Source organism: Chanodichthys erythropterus, chromosome 15, assembly GCF_024489055.1.
Source record: "Chanodichthys erythropterus isolate Z2021 chromosome 15, ASM2448905v1, whole genome shotgun sequence".
Classification (NCBI taxonomy): domain Eukaryota; kingdom Metazoa; phylum Chordata; class Actinopteri; order Cypriniformes; family Xenocyprididae; genus Chanodichthys; species Chanodichthys erythropterus.
Genome location: NC_090235.1, coordinates 38745924 through 38760597, shown reverse-complemented (window position 1 = coordinate 38760597; position 14674 = coordinate 38745924). Strand labels below are relative to the sequence as shown.

The following is a 14674-nucleotide window of genomic DNA, read 5'->3' as shown; positions in this document are numbered from 1 at the left end:
CCTCAGGCTTTTGAATCACTCCCTCACGAGACGGAAGTTCAAAATGCTGACGCTGAAGCAGATCCTCGCGCACATTTGCCCCGAGGACTGGTTCTGCTCGCTGGACCTGAAGGATGCGTATTTTCACATCCAGATAGCCCCCGTCACAGACGATTCTTGAGATTCGCATACGAAGGGGTGGCATACCAATATACGGTCCTGCCCTTCGGGCTGTCTCTGGCTCCCCGCACTTTCACCAAGTGCATGGACGCGGCGCTTTCCCCTCTGAGACAGATGGGAATCCGGGTTCTGAATTATCTCGACGACTGGCTCATCTTAGCCCGTTCGCGAGACGAGCTGGAACGCCACAGATCCGTGCTCCTCAGCCATCTACAATGCCTGGGTCTCAGGGTCAACTTAGCCAAGAGCTCGCTATGCCCCACTCAACGAATCTCGTTTCTGGGAGCAGTTTTCGACTCGGTCCGTATGACGGCAGTAGTCTCGCCAGAGCGCGCCCTGGCAATTCAGCAGCTCACGGCATCTGTCACGAACAAAGCCTATCTCCCTCTGGAAGTTTTTCCAGAGGCTGCTAGGGCTGATGGCTTCCGCCTCCCCGGTGCTGCAGCTAGGCCTTCTTCGGATGCGGCCTCTTCAGTACTGGTTGAAGTTCCGGGTTCCTCCCAGCGCATGGCGGCACGGCCGCCTATGTCTCAAGGTCAATCGGGCCTGTCTTCTAGCCCTGAAACCTTGGATGGATCCAGTATGGTTCCAACGCGGAGTCCCTTTACAGGCGGTCTCACGGAGGACGGTGCTCTCAACAGACGCCTCCAACTTGGGCTGGGGCGCTGTGTGCGAGGGCAGACCGGCCTTCGGCTCGTGGAGCCACGAGGAAAGCCATTTACACATCAACTGTCTAGAGATGCTAGCAGTGATGAAAGCCCTTCAGTTCTTTCAGGCTTACTTGACGGGACGTCATGTTCTAGTTCGGTCAGACAGTATGACGGTGGTGTCATACCTGAACCACCAAGGCGGTCTTTCGTCCAGCCGCTTATGCGCTCTGGCGAAACGTCTGCTGGAATGGGCTCTTCCGAGGCTTCAGTCGCTCAGAGCGACTCATGTTCCTGGCAGGAACAATCTGGGTGCGGACATGTTGTCACGGAGCAACATCCCCTCCGACGAGTGGATGCTCTACCCCCAAGTGGTCCTCACGATCTGGGAGTTCTTCGGGAAGGCAGAGGTAGACCCTCTTCGCCTCAGAAAACAACTCTCATTGCCCAACATTTTTCTCGAAGGAAGTAGATGCTCTGGCCCACACATGGCCCAGCACGCTCCTTTATGCTTTCCTCCGATCGCACTGATCCCCCAGGTCATCAGGCGTATCAGAGAAGACCAGCACAGAGTCCTTCTGGTGGCCCCGCTCTGGAGGAACCAGGTTTGGTCCTCAGAGCTATTCAGGCTCTCTCTAAGAGCCCCGTGGCCGATTCCCCTGAGACGGGACCTCCTCTCTCAGGCAAACAGAACAATCTGGCACCCACAGCCGCAGCTCTGGGCTCTGCACCTCTGGTCCCTCGATGGGAGCCGACTAGCCTCCCCGAGGACGTCCTAAATACCATTTCTCAGGCTAGAGCCCCATCTACGAGGCGCTCTACGACCAGAAGTGGTCAGTCTTTGTTGATTGGTGTTCAACACGCAACATAGACCCTGTGGAGAGTGACGTATCTTCCATACTGTCTTTCCTCCAAGAACGCTTGGAAATGGGGCGCTCCCCTTCCACGCTTAAGGTTTACGTAGCAGCCATTGCAGCTGCCCACGCTCCTATTGCTGGCCAATCGGTGGGACGAAACGGGCTCGTGATCCGTTTTTGAGAGGTGCTAGGCGTTTGAATCTCCCCTCGCCCTCTCACTATTCCCCTCCTGGGACCTCTCGTTGGTCCTCAGGGCCTTGAAAGGAGCCCCATTTGAACCAATGGGTTCAGCCGACCTCAGGCCCCTAACGCTAAAAACCGCTCTGCTACTAGCACTAGCATCGGTAAAGCGTGTTGGAGTATTTGCAGGCCCTCTCCGTGAACCCTGCGTGCCTCGAATTCGGGCCTGGTGACTCTAAGGTCGTTCTGAAACCTAGGCATGGCTACGTCCCTAAAGTGCTCTCAACTCCGTTTAGAGCTCAGGTCATCTCGCTCTCTGCTCTTCCTCCCTCGGCGGACGAACCAGAGCTGCAGCTACTCTGCCCAGTCAGGGCATTGAGGACCTACATAGACCGATCACAGTCTTTCAGACAGTCAGATCAGCTCTTTGTTTGTTTTGGCGGCCGCACCAAAGGGTCTCCGGTCTCGAAACAACGCATTTCCCGTTGGATAGTGGATGCTATTAACCTGTGCTACTCCTCACTGGGCACTAATTGCCCCATAGGAGTCAGGGCCCACTCCACTCAGAGGAATGGCTTCCTCGTGGGCTTGGTCCAACGGAGTTTCCATCCAAGACATCTGTGAGGCGGCCGGCTGGTCTTCGCCGTCCACCTTTGTCAGGTTCTATCACCTCGATGTCCCGACCTTACAAGCTCGGGTCCTGTCGGTGTGATTAGCGGCTTCCAACAGGTCCCGCTTCACGCCACCATAGGAAGTATCTTCCTTCAGTGTAACCATGGGTTCGGTTAGGCTTTGCCTCCGCTTGTCCTTTTTGCCCCCCTCTGGGTGGCCAAATGCAAGCTATATCGTTCCCAGCCGTGGCACGGCGTGGTTGAATCTGCCCCCATACGCAGTACGAGTGAAGTATCGAAAGGGGAACGTACTCCGGTTACTAACGTAACCTCGGTTCCCTGAGATACGGAACGAGTACTGCGTCACTTGCCGTGCCACGAGGCTGCGGCTCAGGGTCGTCGCTTCAGTCGATTGACACTGAAATCCTATGGCGAAACGCCTGCTTATATAGCCCTATACCCCGCCCATTTCGGCGGGAATATTCGCGCGCTTTGTCGCCATAGGCCGCGCAGCTATGCCGCGCCGCCATTGGTTCAACAACTTGTCTATGAGTGAACCAATGACGGTGCAGTTACACTGCGTTATTGAAAAAGGCTTCAGCAGCGGGGAAAAAGGGAGACCTTTCCCCATACGCAGTACTCGTTCCGTATCTCAGGGAACCGAGGTTACGTTAGTAACCGAGTACGTTTTTATTTCAGTGCCCCTGGGCGTACGGTACCACATATGGGATTTCGAACGTTCAGCGACGTCACATAACTGCCAGATTCAAACTGTGCTTTCGCGCTCTGGCTACAAGACTGACGCGCGCAGCTCTTGTCATATATCACAGCTATGCAGTGTTTTCAGGAACATAATGTTTATTTTAAGGTTTCAGACATTTAAATATGCATAAGCACCATTAAAACAATACATTATGCGTTTATAATTTACACATTGATGTCTGACATCAGTGGAAGCAGCAATAACAAATATAATTTGGCGACATTTATTCATATCAGACACACATAATGGGCCTAAGTAACTATAAAGTTTACTCTATTATTCTTCCAGTTCACCAGCCACTTACTTGCATATATTTCGGAAGAAAATTATGAATTAACCTGCTGTAAATCCGACTGACAGGACTCCGTGAACTGCAGCGCAAACTAAGATGGCGGCGCCCATCTCGCATTATAGATCAAGATAAAGATCGTTTATAAAGGTTTTAAAACGACAAAGCACACTCACTTACACATATTTGAGAATCGGAATATCAGATAGTTGATGACATGGTAAGCAATTTTGCGAATATTTTAAATAAAAAAGGAAAAACTAAATAATAGTGATCCATCTGTCATACAGTGTTATTGTTGCTGCATTCAGCGCTCGTGACACGCAAGACGCGTCGCTATGGAAACATTAAAGGCGAACGTTCTAAAATAACGGTCGCCTTAAAAAAACTCACTCTGGGGGGACAGTTAGAATATTTTAAACTCACGGTCGAAAGGGTTAAAGGGGACACGCACAGAATCGGAGCATTTTTAATTATGCCCCAAAATAGGTCGTTAAAAATTTGAATAATAAAAAAAATCTATGGGGTATTTTGAGCTGAAACTTCACAGACACATTCAGGGGACACCTTAGACTTATATTACATCTTGTGAAAAAGGGTTCTAGGACACCTTTAAATACAAAATTAATAGTAGTTTTTAAGATGTGGTTTGGAATTGGTAAAATGTGCTTGGAAAAAAATATGATCAGAAAATCAACTTGCCTAATAATTCTGCACACGGTGTACATTACTTTAAAGGGGTCATGAATTGCTTTGTTTTATTGTTTTATAATGTTTCCTGGGGTGCACTTTTAATGTTAGTATGCTTTTTACATAAAAAATTGTCATAATTTAGAAATAAAAGGCATTTTAGCTATCCTGATTTTAGCCCTCTTATTTGAATGCTCTGTTATAAGGGGCTTGTCTGCTGTGAAACTCCCAGCTTACAAGTTGTAATTACGAGCTCTACGAGGACGTGAGCGCTTTTTACAAGCTAGAATCTCGTAACTACTGGAATTATGAGGCCGCGTGAATGCACCTTTATGCTGAGTTCACGCCACCTCGTATTTACCGGAATCTTGAGATAACAACACATGACATTATATTCGGAGCTGTTCACGGAGCTGTTCACGTCCTTGGACTGGCAATTATGCATTTCTATGGCACCACTATCAATGCCTATGAATCTACAGCGGTCATGTGGTACAGCAGCCACGTGGTACATCTGGGAGCTTTCAGAAAACTCCCAGCTTACATGCCGTAATCACGCAAGGATGTGAAAACTTTTTACAAGTTAGAATCTCGTAACTACAGAAATTGTGAGGCCGCGTGAACCTCTCTCTTTTAGACTTTCCTCATAAATTTCATCATAATTATTCATTGAATAAAATGGGAGTTTTAATAAAATGGTTCTCTCGCAGGCTCCTGTTTCTCCTGGCGTTAAATACTAGGCTTGTTTGAGATGCGCCTAGCCTCGCCTGAAATGTAGCCGAGAGTAGGCGGCTGCGGTAAGGGGAGGAGTGAAAAAAGTGCAGGCAAGACGGACAGTTCTCTGTTCTCGAAGTGGATCAAGAGGATCAGACACCTACGAGATCAAAGGCAGATATCGCGGGATTCACACTCGCGCTTTTTTGCTGATAAACTTGATGTAATTTAAGTTCTGTTTCTTTTTATATGCATAATGAACAATACACCCAAAGTACTTGTTATTTATTTCCATTCGAAAGATGTGTGGATCAATCATTTTTATTTTAATTACAGACATGTTTTTATATATTTTTATAAATCTGATAACTATCATATAACTCACAGAGATCGCACTGTCAGAGACTCTAGGACTATTCACACATAAGTTATACACATAAAAACATGGTATTAGAGTATTAAAATCAAACATTTTAAAACAGATCAATACATCACGGTTGTTTAAACCAATAAGCTTTAAGCTGTGCCGTCATCAAGTCGTTTCCCATCGTGCTTTTGGTCAGCGCAGTCGGTGGAGAGGAACTGCGCTCGACTGCAGAATCCGACACGTCCGCCTCGCCCTCGCGAGAGGTTTTTGACACACGTCAGCATGACATCAGAGCAAGGCGGACCACCCTCGGACACATTTCTAACCGGCATGCATCTCGCGGTGATCACCGGTGATCGATTCTGCGCAGAATTTGCTCATCTCAAACAAGCCTATTCTCTCCACGCCAATTACTGAAACAAGAGACAGGTGTTTATTATTTGCGTCTAATCCACTCTGTCACAGCGCGTCTCCTCCCTCTCTCTCCCGTTGCAGATTCCGCTGAACCACGCCCCCCTTGCCACAATTAATAACCGGGTCATTCCACCAAATCGGCGCCTTTTGAACTTTGAAAAATTATAAGTTTAATTAAAAAAAAATTATATCTATAAAATGAAGACAACTTAAAATGACAAGAAATTGTATTGGGCCATCTCAGGCTATATCATTTTTTATTTTATTACTACTTTTCTTCCTCATGTTTTGATATTTTTGTCAACCCTGTTACAGACATAATCATCACTATATACTACAGTTTTAATTATAACTATGTAATAGTTTTTACATATATGAGCAGTATTTTTGTCCCTTTTTTCACTGGGGTTGTTTAAAATTTGGTATTTTTTAAACAAATCTTATATTTGTCATTCAGATGACCAAAAACATCCTAATTTTGAAGGCTGATCACCTGTCAATTAAGAAAAATATATATATTTACAAGAGAGATATTAAAAGGGCTTTGTCCAAAACAAAATAATGTGATTGTTACAACTGAAAAACTTGAAAGGCCATTTCAAATATTATTTTTACATTATTTATGAAATTAATGACAGTAACAGGATTGACATTATGGTAACAGGACTGACCAGAGTAACAAGGATGATGCTACACATTCTTCAGCATACAATCTACTTATTTTTTTACATAATACTGTAAAGTTTCTTACTTTTTAATTCACTATATATTGTTTTGCATTCACTTTGCATGGCTGTATTAGTGAAACATTCAGTTTCTAAAAGATCAAGAGCCTTACTTATAGAATGTTGCACAGAAAGCATCCTAAATTTGACCTTACGATCATTTCTCAGATGTGCGTATGTGAGATTCTTAGAATGAACGTACACACAGAAAACGAGCGTATGTCTCTCTTTCAGATGTTAAATATATAGCCTAAATCGCAAATAAATCGCAAATAATCCTGAAACTGAATGGTTTTAGTTCTCAGTGTTGTAAACAACACCTAATTAATGTCATTTACATATAAAAGATCACCAGTCATTGTCCAAATCATTTAATTTAGAATGGCGAGCTGTAAGAATAGCTTAGATTTCCAAAAAACCTGCAGTAATCTGACAAGGAAAAGTTTGTACTGTACATCTGTTCAGACTCTGATGTGGCTTTAGCACTTTTCCATGTTTTTATAAATATGAGCGTTGCTGTGGATTTAACACTCTAAGATCAAATCTGTGCATATGCACAATTTAAATGTTTTAAGGCTACTGTAATTAGACCAATGCGTCCATACATTTTGTCTGTGTCAGTGTGTCCCCTCACAGAGCTTAAAATATTTACTGCCCGCCGTGCCCGGCCAAAACAAAAGGTTGTTGTTTGGATTTTAATAGGTAAATACTTAAGAACCTATGAATGGATCATTATTACAGTGATTATTATGTTTCTAGCATGTTATATATTTGGCAATGGTTCTTTTAACCCTAAGAGATGTAGTGTGTAGCTTTTCTTTTCTTAAACAAATGTGTTGAAAGACACATGGCCATAATCTAGGATGACAATGCCAATATTCAAAGTATTTTAAAATATTAAAACTGTGAAAGAATGGTTCACAGAGCACAAAGAATCATTTTCACACATGAATGGGCACTTCAGAGTCCTGACTTTAACCTCAGTGTAAGTCTTTGGGATGTGCTGGAAGAGACTCTGCAGAGTGCTCACCTCTTGCATTGTCAATACAAGATCTTAACCAAAAATGTATGAACCTCCTGATGGAAATAACATCAGAACATTTATTTCCATCAAGAGGTTAGTCTTACATTGAGGTTAAAGTCAGGACTCAGAAGTGCCCATTCATGTGTGAAAATGATTCTTTATGCTCTCTGAACCATTCTTTAACCCTGATAAATACTGGCCTTGTCATCCTGGAATATGGCCATGATACATATTCCAACATGGTTGTTTAAGAAATGAAAAGCTACACACTCTGTTAGGGTTAAAATATATTATATATTAAGTTTATATAATACATTTAAATAGTTCATACTTGAATTACGAGATTCCTGTACCAACAATAGTAATACTACCAATACTACAAATACTAACTAAAAATGTAACTGATATTCATATGCCACCCACACTGAATAATATAGACAACAATAATACACCTGGGATGACTTTTTAAAATGTTTGCATTTGACACAGATAAATGTTAAATATAGAGAGGATAAAATGATATATATTTTATAAAAAATAATATATACTTCTGCTAAAACATTGCTTGACAATAAGACTATACTTAGAACAACATGCAAAAGTGATTTTTGTATAATTTTGCATTCAGTTTGCAAATTAAAACTCCTGCTGAAAAAGAACAATCATAGCAAGGGACAGGCCAAAAACCTTACCCTTATGAGAATAAATGCAATTGTAATTATTTAAAATAATATTAAATTGACTTTACTTTTGTGTAATATTGATAAAACAATGCACAGTATTGATATGTTTTTAAATTACAAATTTATTTGCTGTTATAGTACTTCTATGTCTGGTTATTTCTTAGGGATGCAAAAGGCACAGATTTCGTGGAATGACTCAACCATATTTCTATCATAAGGATCCTTTGAAAGGTAGTTATTTTTGTCCTGTTGTATCGCTCTTCTCTCCTCTGTCTCACTAACACACCAGTGGGTGGGGTTAACATTTCAATGATGAAGTAGGCATTGATTTCTTCTGCAGAGGTGGCGTTTCACCCATCATAAATAGGCACATTCCAGGATCAGTCATTCAATGGGTCTGGTGTCAATAAAAGCTTTTATTGGACTAAAAAGGAAGTTTTCAGTTCTGAAACTTAAAGGATATTCTTATAGTATGATGACCTCTTATATATCAAAAGCTAAAGGAAAAGCTGATTTCTCAATTCATGACCCCTTTATATGAGTCTACCCCTTAAGATTACTGTTATAAACATGAGCATTGTCTGAAGGGCAAAGGGAGAGGTGTTGTTGCAATTTATTGTAATATATTCAGTAATTCTATAGGTTTGGTTTCAAATATATTTCTTTTGAAGGGATGCTGCTTTACATAACATTATCTAGTATAAATAATAAATCATGTTTGAAATTTGTTCTGGCTACTGTGTACAGGCCACCAGGGCACCATATTACAGACTTTATCAAAGAATTTGCAGATTTTTTTACTAGAGTTAGTATTGTTTGTTACTATATCCTGTCGTGGAAGTTCTCAATACAAATCTGACTTCACCACTGACAATTTAAACATCCTAGTTGTTAATATAATACTACAGTATCTCGAGGTAATTCCCTGAATTCCTGAATACTTACAATATGATACAATACTTCCTGAAGTATGGTGACAGCGTCCTGTCAAGAAGCTACTATCACTACCTCAATCACACTTTAGCTGTTACTTTTGTTGTGTTTTGAGTGTAGAATCTTTAGTACTTCTATTCCTCACTACCTCAATCACACTTTAGCTGTTACTTTTGTTGTCTTTTGAATGTAGGATCTTCTGTTTCTTAGCTGTGCAGCATATACCTGACACGACTTCCAAGCTGCTCTTTGCAGAAATGTTTTATTTACAGCCGGGAGATCACTGGTCAAAACAACCGAGTGAGTCTCAATGAATAGAAAGATACATGCACATTTAAGTCAAAATCAATGTCTTCTTTACTGTGATTTGTTGTGGTGATTGGTTTGTAATGATCTAAGCTAATCATATGACTGGTCTTTGACCTGAGCATCCTTAGTCTGCATTTTCTGTACATTTCATGTTGACATGAAATATTTCTATCACAATCCGCAATGCCATAGGCTTAGATTTTCTTTTTAAATGCAAATTTTCCCCTTTTAAATGAACGTTTTCTCTCTCTCTCTCTAAATTTTGCCAACAAGCATTACTTGCTTGGAAATTGTATTATGTGCACAAATGTTCTCCCCACAAATAAATTCCATGGAATAATTTGAATATTTGAATATGAAACAAATAATTTTTCATGGACAAGTGGTTTGATATACTGTTTTTGTCTGGTGGCGGTATCCTGTGGCCTGTTGCATGAAGCTAGTTGAACAAACTCTGAGTTTCAGAGTAGGTTTAGAGTTGACAAATCCAAATAAATCCAAACTGGTTTAGATCAGGCTCAGTGGGCTCACAACGCTTGGTATAAACATTCTCTGTCAACTCAGGTTTAATCCAAAGTTTGCGATTAACTCTGAATCACGTGCTTATATATGACTATATCAATGCACGTGAATCAAACAAATGAGCCAAATAATTTATATAGTTTCACAAAGAGCTCAAAAGAATACATATAAGCTTAACCTGTTTTAAAGCTTTATATATTAATGCATGCATTATATTTATTTAAAAGCAAAGTTTAATATTGTCAAATAAAATTATAATTTTATTAATGTCATATGAATTATACATAATTATAATTTATTTAATATAAATATTATAAATAATTAACAGCAGAAAATGAGCAATTTTGTCTCTAAAATTTTTTCACTATAAACTGATTTAATTTGGAGCGATAGATACAGGGGGAGTGGCTTTATTGCATCAGATACAGGTCACTTTACTTACAGCTGATTGGTCGAGTTTGGGTTTGCGTTCTCTAACCCAGAATAAAACCTGCTCCGGAGCAGGTTAGCTGTGTAGCGTAAGCAACCATAGCAATGAAACAGGCTAAAAACCAATCCACCTTCATGAGCCTGAAAAACTAGAGTTTGCTCAAACTAATCTTGAACTTACCTGGGTAGAAACTGAAACCAGCTTTGTGCAACAGGCCACTGGTGTCAGGGTTATGTTTGTGTTGCCTTTGAGTTTTTGGATTTTTGTCTTCTGTGTTAGTTTTTCCTTTGACCCAGTTTACCAAGTTTAATTCATTAATCCAATTAAGGATTAGTTTTGAGTTGACAAAACGAAACCACTACAATCCGGATTTGTTGGTACCATGATGCTTATCATCATCTTTCTCTATCAACTCAGGCTTTGATCCTGAGTTTGTGGTGCGCGTGCACATGAATCCGTGACATCAGTGGCAAGTGAAGTTATTAAACGTAATTTCGGGAGGAGTATGCCCATCTAATCTTCCAATTAATACCGAGGTATAAAACCAGCATCTTACCTCTTCCTGTTGTTAGTTCTTTTGGCATTTGGTCCACCCAAACCACATCATGACTGACTTCCAGGAAATCAAACCGTTTCCCTCCGACAACGAGCATTCTAATGTGCCAGAAACTCCTGCACGTTTTTCTCCAAACAGGTTGGATCCTCCTTCACATCATATTTCACCTGTTGATCGCCCAGGTCGCCGGTCTCATTGCTCCACAAGCCAGCTCAACACACCTCGCTCAAGAAGACCAATTTCTCCTCCTCCATCTAGATCATCACGGGGCTCAGCTGATCTTCACCGTGATGCATCTCATCCTTCATCATCATCATCATCCTCTTCAGCAGCAACCCCTTCCGTCCCTCCGGTAGAGAAATGGTCCGTCAACGCACTCAGGCAAGCATTATCCAACGCGGGTATCCATTTCTCCCGGAGGAATGCAAAAGTGCAGCTTCATGATCTGCTCGTGCGCTCGCACCAAAACTCTCCGCATCCTCCAAGCAACATGCAAGTTACAACGCAAACAGCGGCTCGATCTATACGGTTTGCCTCCAACCCACTCCTTCGGCGGTACCCATTTCTACACTTATTACAGCCTTTTTTCAGCCAAATGCGCAGCTCGAGTCACCCAGTGGAATCAATGTCCTTATTGGGGAGCTCTCGTTCTTGAGCTGTACAATAAGGTTTTTCTGGGTTGCCGTAGCATCTCTTGCGTTTTGTGTAATTCCGCCACACATGAGCCGTCCACGTGCCCCCTTTTCAATCCTGCCCCTCCAAGCAATCTGGGCCATAATCCAGGCACTTATCAATTTGTAAATTCCACATCTTACGTACCACAGTCCAGGGGCAATTCCAAAAGCCGCAATTTCAGGTTCACTTCAGGCAGACAAGTATGTAATAATTTCAATCAGTTTGGCTGTACTAGACAACGCTGCAAATGTCTTCATGTGTGTCATTTCTGTGGTGGAGCTCATGCTCGCTCTGTATGCCCTGTCTATCACTCCTCACCAAACTCCAATAAAGAATTGAAAAAGTATCTTTCTTCTCCTATCATTGTCTCCTCTTTAGCGCACGAACTGGCGCATCACCCAGACCAAAACTTCACAAAGTATCTACTTGCAGGTTTAAAGGAAGGTTTTAATCCTGGTTTGGAAAGCTTGCCTACCACTAACCTTATTTGCAAAAACCTACAGTCTGCAATAGCCAAACCTGAAGCAGTTGACACCCTACTAGCCAAAGAGCTAGAGTCTGGATTTATGATTGGCCCCTTTGATTCCCCGCCTTTCAAATTGTTTCGGATTAGTCCCATCGGTGTAACCACAAGGAAATTTTCAGGGAAAAAACTAATGATCATTGATCTCTCTGCTCCACATAACAGCACTCATCCAAGTATTAACAGCCTCATCCCGCTAGAATAATTCTCCTTGTGCTACCATAACATCGACCAAGCCATCAATCTAATCAAAAATGCAGGTTACGGAGCCTGGTTAGCAAAAGTTGACATCACTTCAGCATTCAAAGTCATGCCCATTCATCCAGATTTCTGGCACCTTTTTGGCATCCGCTGTAAAGGAAAATTTTTCAGTGCGTTTAACTTTTGGCTGCAAAAGTAGTCCCAAAATTTTTGACTTGCTGTCAGAAGCACTTTGCTGGATCCTGCAAAACAACTTCGCACCTTACCTGGTGCATTTCCTGGATGACTTTCTCACCATTTCCCTGAACTTCTTTCCTCCAGCTGCTCACCTCTCCACAGTTCAGGAATTTTTCCACTGTCCCCAGAGAAAACATCAGGCCCTACCACATTCCTAGAATTCCTTGGAATTAACCTTGACTCTGTTAAATTCCAAGCTTCCCTTCCCAAAGACAAAATAGACAGGATAATCGCCATCTCATCCAATCTGCTGAAAGCACCTCAGTGCAGCAAACGAGATTTGCTATCCCTGCTAGGCCACTTAAACTACGCCATGCATATAGTGCCTCAAGGACGCCCCTTCATTTCCCACTTGCTGTCTCTTGCATCTTCTATTCAGGAATTGGATAATACCATATCTCTAACCCCATCTTGTCTCGCCGATCTGAATCTATGGATCATGTTTCTTAAACAATGGAATGGCCTTACTTTCTTTTACGAGGAAATTCAATCTCATTCTAGTGATCTCACTCTGTTTATAGATGCCGCTCCCTTAGTTGGCTTTGGAGGTTTTTACAAGAGTCATTGGTTCGCTTCAACCTGGCCTCCTGAGCTCTCTGAGTCAAATCAACGTGCCGCATCCTCAGCTCTTTTTGAGTTATATCCAGTCGTCATAGCTGCTTTTTTGTGGGGTCACGAATGGTCTTCTAAAAGCATAGAATTCCACTGTGATAATCTGGCCACTGTTCACTGCATTAATAAAGGCCGTTCAAATTGCCCTGAAATCATGTCCCTCTTGAGACGCCTCACCTGGTTATCCGCTTGTAATCAGTTCATCTTCAAAGCCATTCATATTCCAGGCCATCAAAACCAAATCGCTGACGCACTCTCTCGTTTTCTGTTTCAGAAATTCAGAGCATTATCCCCGGAGGCGGACCCAGACCCAAACCCAGTTCCTCCTTATTCAGACTTTATATTCCTGTAGCTCACCCACTCAAACATCTCCACACCTCAATATTCCACGCCATCTCACCCAGAACATTACAACCCTACTGGACAGCTTGGAGAGCTTTCAAACAATTCCATTCCTCCTACAACCAGCCTTTTTTACCAACTTTTCCCTCCTTTCAGTGTCTTCATTCATCTCATATCTCAACCAGATTAAGTCCATCCAACCCAGTACTATCAAAGTTTATCTTAGCGGCATTCAATTTTTCTATAAACTAATCTATGGCCATCCATGCCCTGCCAAACAAACCCTCAGATCACACTCCTTATCAAAGGAATTCAAAAAACCAACCCCACTCGTCCTGATTCTAGGCAACCTCTAACCATTGATCTTTTAGCTAAATGCCTGACTTTCCTCCGTTCTGGTCATATGCCCCCCGATACAGCAAGAACGCTGGATGCTATGTTTACCCTGGCCTTTTTCGGATTCCTGATCAATTAAAAAACGGCAATTTCATCCATATCTTTAATCTTCCGACACCCATTCAGCCATATCAGTCTCTTTCCTATTTCCTTGCACACAGGAAGGTTCAGATCTCCTCTCCGCTTGACCCGCTTTTCATTGATGAGAACAACCTTCTAGTCACTAGGCATTGGTTCCAGAAAAAGCTTAAATACATCCTCACCCACTCTGGTATCCAAGCTCACTTGTATTCATCTCACTCCTTCCGCATAGGAGCAGCCACCACCGCAGCCCAAAAAGGTCTGCCAGATCATCAAATCAAACTACTGGGTCGGTGGTCCTCAGACACCTTTCAGTCTTACATTCGTTCCGACCTCAGCCTCATCAAACAAACCCATCTAACTCTTGCTTCTCTTTAGGATAGCCGTCCCATGAAACTCAATCCAACCTATGCCTGCCAAATCTTGCTTTATTTGATACTGCCGTTGCAGTGCTCTGCCTAATTTGATATTGCCGCTGCACTGTTCCGCCTAATTTTGATACTGCCACTGCAGTGCTCCACATGATACTGCCGCTGCAGTGCTCCACCTAATTTGATACTGCCACTGCAGTGTTCCGCCTAATTTTGATACTGCCGCTGCAGTGCTCCACATGATACTGCCGATGCAGTGCTCCACCTAATTTGATACTGCCGCTGCAGTGCTCCGACCTAATTTGATACTGCTGCTGCAGTGCTCCGCCTAATTTTGATACTGCCGCTGCAGTGCTTCACCTG

The 14674-nt window shown here is 42.5% G+C and overlaps 1 pseudogene; it reads left to right on the top strand.

The window, feature by feature from the left end:
* The first annotated feature begins 10922 nt into the window (after nt 1–10922).
* On the top strand, nt 10923–14318 carry LOC137037186 (uncharacterized; annotated as a pseudogene).
* Nucleotides 14319–14674: the final 356 nt, after the last annotated feature.